Here is a 6,672-nt window from a genome sequence, read left to right as displayed (position 1 = left end):
TGGCATCTTTCCTCAGAAAAGGGGCACAATTCCTCTCCTCTGTGAGGTTACATAAGGACATTTCTTTGTGAAGTAATCTCTTTGAAAAAGAATGGATGTTTCCTCATCGACAAAAGCTATGGGACATAGTGGGTTTCTCTTTTTACTCAAGTGGCAGGAAGCTCAAAATTAATGTCAATATTTAATAATAATGTTATTATTATTAAATAATAATAATAGGCTGCAGTCGCAGTTGCTCTTAGTAGCTCTCCTATTTATCTCTGTTTTGAAAAGAAGCAGGATATAAGTGAATAAGTGCATTTTGAAAATGTGATTTGCTTACAAAAATCCTGTGTCTGAGTTGTCTGGATAGACCACCAATACTGAAACTTCTAAAGTTTCTTGGTGGCACTTGCCTGGAACATCTCTGTGACCCTGGGCATGCCCTCTCTTGGTCTGGTCTGCAATTTATCAGCTATTAAAGGAGGTGTTTAGACCGAGGTGGGTTGTTCCGGACACTTGAGGATTTTTCAATGCTTTCACTCTTTCAGATGAGCATGAAGCCTTCTGTTCTCATTCGGTTCCATCTCAAGCATTGAAGCAGGGATTCCCCCCAACGCCACCCCCAGACTTTTATTTTAAACAACATTGTCCTTGTCCAAAATAAACCTGATAGGGAATCTAAGTGCATGAAACAAAACATTGCAAACAACTGTGGTTAAAGTGAGGGGTGGGGTTGTGGGCCTAGAATCCTCACCTCTTCTCCTCCTTTCCAGAATCCCCAAGGCAGCTCTGAGGCATCCCTAGAATTCCAGAGAGCAGTTTGAAATCAAAGCATTGTAGGACTGCTCAACATCTGCAGAATTAAATTTACTTTCTAGAATTTACCTGTCCTAAACCAAACCTGGATTGTAAACTTCTGAAGAGCAGGCAGTACTGGTACCTGTTGAAAACACAAGTGTCTGTCCAGTGAATGAAAGGGCTAAACAGTTTATTTTATTTCAGGGATTGGGCTTCTCCAGCCCCTGAGCACACCTCCCTGTAATCCTTCATCATCTTATAAGGCGACAGCCCACAATTGCTTGGAGACTACAGAGCTTGTGTTTTCATTGCCATTGTTTCAGGATGATTTGTGACTTCTCAGGTGGAACTGCTGGTGATAAAACTAACATTTCAAAATTTTGCAACGGCGAATTTAATTTCTTTTGAACATTAGGGGATGTTTAAAAAGTAGCGTGAGTATTAAATTTGTACTTTATGGGAGTTGGGAGGAGGAACAGGGAAAGTAGGAGCGGAGAATTTCCCAAAACCATATGAAAGAAGGATGGAAAACACTGTTGAGTTTTTGCTAGGAAAACTACTTTTTCCCCCCAATTGAAATATTGCTTTAAAGCACTGGCAGGCTTACAGAAGTGAAATGAAAAACAAATCCCACAAAAATCCTGGAGTACCATAAAAATAAGGAATAAAGTAGTGCAAAAGGCTTTGATTTCAGTAATATTTTTCAATAAAGTTGGTGCATTCCAAACAGATTGTGTTTGTCTTGAAGGAGGCCCTCTGCATTGTGGCTTAAGAGTTTATAAAAACTTTTTGGTGGTCTCAGTTGTAATATGATATTAGAAAATACTCTTGTAGTAAACAAAGGCATGGGCTTTGAAAGTGGGCTGACCTAAGTTCAAATCCCTTCTTCCTCTACATTCCCTGGGTTTCTTTAAGTAAGTGGTCATCCTCTCTGGGTAGTTTCTCTTTATCTGTAAAAATAAAAAGAGTAATGCCAACATCAATGGGCTGTTGTGAAGTTTACATGAGCAAATTTAAGTGGAAGCTGCTGGTAGAGTGTGTAAGCACCAGAGCTGAGTTTGGGTAAAAATAGTGATTCTGTATTTGTGTCCAGGGTTCTTGGCAAGATGTCTCTAAGATTACACAAGGTACAATACTCCAGCAGCATGGAAAACTATGGCTGTTTTCCCTTGTTTTCCTGGCTTTTTTCCAGTTATAAAATGAACATATATTTACTAGAGAATGCTTGAAAACTGAAGATGTATATTAAGAAAGAAAGTAGAAGTCATCCACAATTTCAGGATTGGTGTGCTTTTCTATGTATATAAATATATAATTTTTCTTTAGCCAATTTATTTTTCCTTCCAAGAAAACAGTTTTATTCATTGAGATTTTCAAATGTATTAGGATGTGGTTGTATGTAGTATTCTCTTATAATTTCTTAAAATATTATTTTTATTAGTATAAGAGTAATACATGTTCATTGTTAAACATGTAGAAAAAGTGAAGTCCCAAAAAGAAGAAATGAAAATATCATTGGTATAATTACACAAAGATAGTCACTGCTGACATTTAGTTTCATATCCTTACCATTTTTTTCTCAATTAATATATACATAAATTAAAAAGCTTAAACTGGGATCTTGTTGAGTGATCAATATTGTAGACTACTTTCTTTTGCCAAATATTATATTGAGAATACTTTCCTATATAATTTTTCTTTTATGCCATAATTTTTAATGGTTGACATTATTTCATTGTTACATACCACAGTTTATCTTATTAATTCCCTTTTAATAGGTAGATTTCAATATTTTATTATCACAGACAATTTTTCAATGAACATTCTAATAGCGAAATCTGTGCTACATCAATGATGAATTCTTGGCTGGGTGCAGTGGCTCATCCCTGTAATACCAGCACTTGGGAGGCTGAGGCAGGTGGATTGCTTGAGGTCAGGATCTCAAGACCAGCCTGGTCAACATGGAGAAACCCTGTCTCTACCAAAAATACAAAAATTAGCCAGGCATGGTGGCATGTGCCTGTAGTCCCAGCTACTCGGGAGGCTGAGGCACAAGAATTGCTTGAACCTGGGAGGCAGAGGTTGCACTGAGCTGAGACTGTGCCACTGCACTCCAGCCTGGGCGACAGAGTGAGATTCTGCTTCAATCAATCAATAACGAATTCTTTAAAATAAATTCCTGGAAGTAAAATTTTGAATGAACTTACACATATATTTTTAAGTACTTTGCCAACTTGCCCTCTAGTAAGGTGTACCGATTTATGCTTCCACTAATACATAAAAGCACTTGTGTCCTTCTACCCTACAGTTATTATACTGATAATGTTATCAATAAAGGAAAACTTTGTTAATTTGACAAAAAATTTTCTTATTGTAATTTCTATTTTTATTAGTAGCATATTTCTTCTATTTTGAATTGTCTGTCCATATAAATCAAATGCTTTCTTTTTCACACGGGCTTGTTATGGTAAAACAAACATACAGAAAGTGAATAAAGTGTGCTAATTAAGACTACAGATCAATTAGTTTTGACAATTGTATATATCTATGTAAACAACACCCAGGTTAAGATATAAAATATTTCTAACACTCCAGAATAGAATAGAACCTCCATTGGTCTGTGTCTCTCTCCTTATGCTACTACCACTTGCAAAAAACATAATATGTAATATAAATTTATATATTATATAAATACAATTATAAATTATATAGTATATAATTATAAATTATATATTTACATATTATATAAATATAAATTACATATTTATATATTGTATAAATATAAATTACATATTTATATATTATATAAATATTATAAATTATATATCTATATATTATATAAATATAATTATAAGTTATATAATATTTATATAATATATAAATATATTTGTTAGAATGAATCTAACAAAAAGTGTGTAAAATCTGTACTGTGAGAACTGCAACACATATTGGAAGAAATTAAAGAAGACACAAATAAATGGAAGGATATATACTATGTTCACGGATTGGAAGACCATATTGCAAACATGTCAATTCTCCCAAAATTCATTCATAGATTAAATGACATCCCAAACAAATTCTAGCAACCTTTTTCTGTGGGGTCAACAAGCTGATTCTAAAACTTATATGGAAATTCACAGGCCAAGAAAAGCGAAGGCAATCTTGAAGAGGAAACCTAGAAGTGAATGACTTACATTATCAGAAATCTAGACTTATAAAACTATAGTAATTTAGACAAAGGAACATTAAGGGTAAAAGACTTGAACAGACACTTCAAAAGGAGGATATTCAAATAGCCAATAGACATGTAAAATCATTATAAGCTTCATTAGTCATCAGGGAAATACAAATTAAAACCACAATGTGATATAACTACACAGTTTCCAGAATGACTAAAATTCAGGACAGACATAACAAGTATTGGAGGAAAGTACTGGAGCAACTGGAACCTTCATATATTGCTGATGGGAATATAAATTGGTTTAATAACTTTAGAAAATTGCTTGGCAGTATCTATTAAATTTAAACATATATCTACCCATGATGTGGCAATTTCAGTTTTAGGGATATACCCTGCAGAAATGCATATACATGTTCACCAAAGACATATATATAATAATGGCCATCATAGTACCACTTGAAGCTAATGTGGATTAGCTGGAATGTCTACCAGTAGAATGGATAATTGTAGTTTAGTCATACAATGGAATACTGTATGGCAGTGAGAACGAACAAATCACAACTACATGTAAAAACACAATGTTCAGAAAAAGAAACCAGACACAAGACTATACACAGTATGATTCCACCTATACGAAGCTCAAAAATAGGCTAAACTATCCTACTGTAGGGGCATGAGAGGTGTTCCAGGCTGATGGTCATGTTCTGTTTCTTAACTCGGTGCTAATTATATGGGTGTTTTCAAAAATTCATTGAGCTGTACACTTATTATTTGTGTACTTTTAATTTTGTATATTGTTTCTCACTTTTTTCCAAGAAGAAAAAAATAACCCCAGTGGTCGGTGCTATATTTCCTTTTACTTTATATTTTTGAGAATCTTGAGGCCAGACACATTGTCTTTCGTGGGTAGAATTATAGGATTTTCTCTTACCTAATATTAAAATATAACTACCAGAATATTACTACATATTGGCTATTTTAATTAATACTGCCTGATCTTCATAAGACCCTTTGGATCTAAAGACATTTTTTAGTTTTATGAAGTTTTCGTCTATTACTTGTCAGATTGTTGTATTTTCCATCTTTTTCCTATCTTCATTGACATTCCTAATAGATAATAATTGAGTCTATTAAATCATTAAAAATTATTTTAAAATATTTATCTCCTTGCTCTGGGAACATTTCTGACCTTATTTTGTATTTTATTGATTTAAAATTTTACAAGTATTCAAGCTGCTATTCTTTGCTTTCAATTCAGTAATTGTACTTTGCATCATTTTATAAAATTTCCCGATCTCAGATGTTCTTTTTAAATTATTGCCTGCTCTTGATACGGTGTTGATACAAATTAGACAATTCCTAAAAGCTTCTCCTGCTTCTTGTAGTATCAGTTTTTCAAGAAAGCATATTCCAGAGAATATGCTCATCGGAGTAGTCCTCTCTTTTCACACATCAGAAATTTTTCTCCTCTAGCTTCTTTTCTCCATCTGCCTATCCTTGCTGAGATGCTCAGAAATGGAAGCTAAGATGGGTTTATCTATACCAAGTGCATTCTATTTGTCATTCGTGTTTCTAGATGCTAAAGATAGAGTAGTGGACTCTCTAGAAACCATCCCTGTTGCCATGATTCTTACTCTCTAACAGGGAAGATTGACATTGAACAAGTGATTTCAGATATGGTGAATTCTGTGAAGGAAAAGAGGAGGATCTCACAGCAGAGGGTTTTCATCTAGTCTAGATGGATGGCACATGGAGTGTTCTGGAAACACTCCCCAAAGAGGTGATGCTTTAAGCCGAAATCCAAAAATGAATGGCAAGTTGTGAGGTGGGTAGGGTGCACGAAAAAAAAAACAAACTCCCATGTACAAAAGAACTCAATAGTTGGTGTGATTTCCTGAGCTACAATAGGGTGTTTGACACTTCCTACATTTTAATGTAAATGTGTGTGTCACACATATGCATCTCTAAGGCAGGCAATTCATGAACTAAGATGCTCTCCTGACAATGAAAATATTAGCTATCTGAGAGAGTGAGTACACTTTGAAATCCTCTCCCATTATCATTTGTCAAAAACCTCTGAGGGTGGTCAATAGTACATTGTATAACAGTGGCCAGAACTCCAGCTCCTCTCCAACCAGCCAGGGGACCTGGGACGCTGACATCTTGACAGGTATCTTCCTCCAGGATTGTCCAGTTTTCTGTAGGGACAGACACCTTCCCTGGGAACTATGCTTGTGGGAGGAGATTCCAATGTGTGCAGAATGTGCAAAATGCAGAGTGAGCAGCTGGGAGGTGGGCTTGTGATTGAGTTAGTCACATAGCTGGACCACATAATGGGTTAAGTAGGCTGCTGTGGGCTGGCCTAAGACCCTCAAAACCATGCAAAATACATTTCTTTTAGAAAATAGATTCTATGGTTCAGACAAACCTTGGGAAGACAATACACTTGGGACCTGGACACTTCCTGTGAAGCAGGGATGGTTTTCATACTGAAAATCATGTTTTTAAATATTATGTGAAAGACTATACACAAAAATATTGTATGAGGGTGCTGGGATTGTGGATGGTTTTCTTTTTTTGCAGACAGCTGGTTCTAAATTATGTTTAGACTTCAAATATAAGAAAAATTAGCTTTAGCACTGAGGCATTGTTGCCTTTTCTGTTTCTTTTAGCCCCTTTTAGGCCAGAGAAGCTTTTCCAGTTTCTTGAGC

This window comes from Hylobates moloch, unplaced genomic scaffold (assembly GCF_009828535.3).
Source record: "Hylobates moloch isolate HMO894 unplaced genomic scaffold, HMol_V3 SCAFFOLD_3, whole genome shotgun sequence".
NCBI lineage: Eukaryota > Metazoa > Chordata > Mammalia > Primates > Hylobatidae > Hylobates > Hylobates moloch.
The sequence above is the reverse complement of the archived record's forward strand: the minus strand, read 5'-3'. Positions refer to the sequence as shown.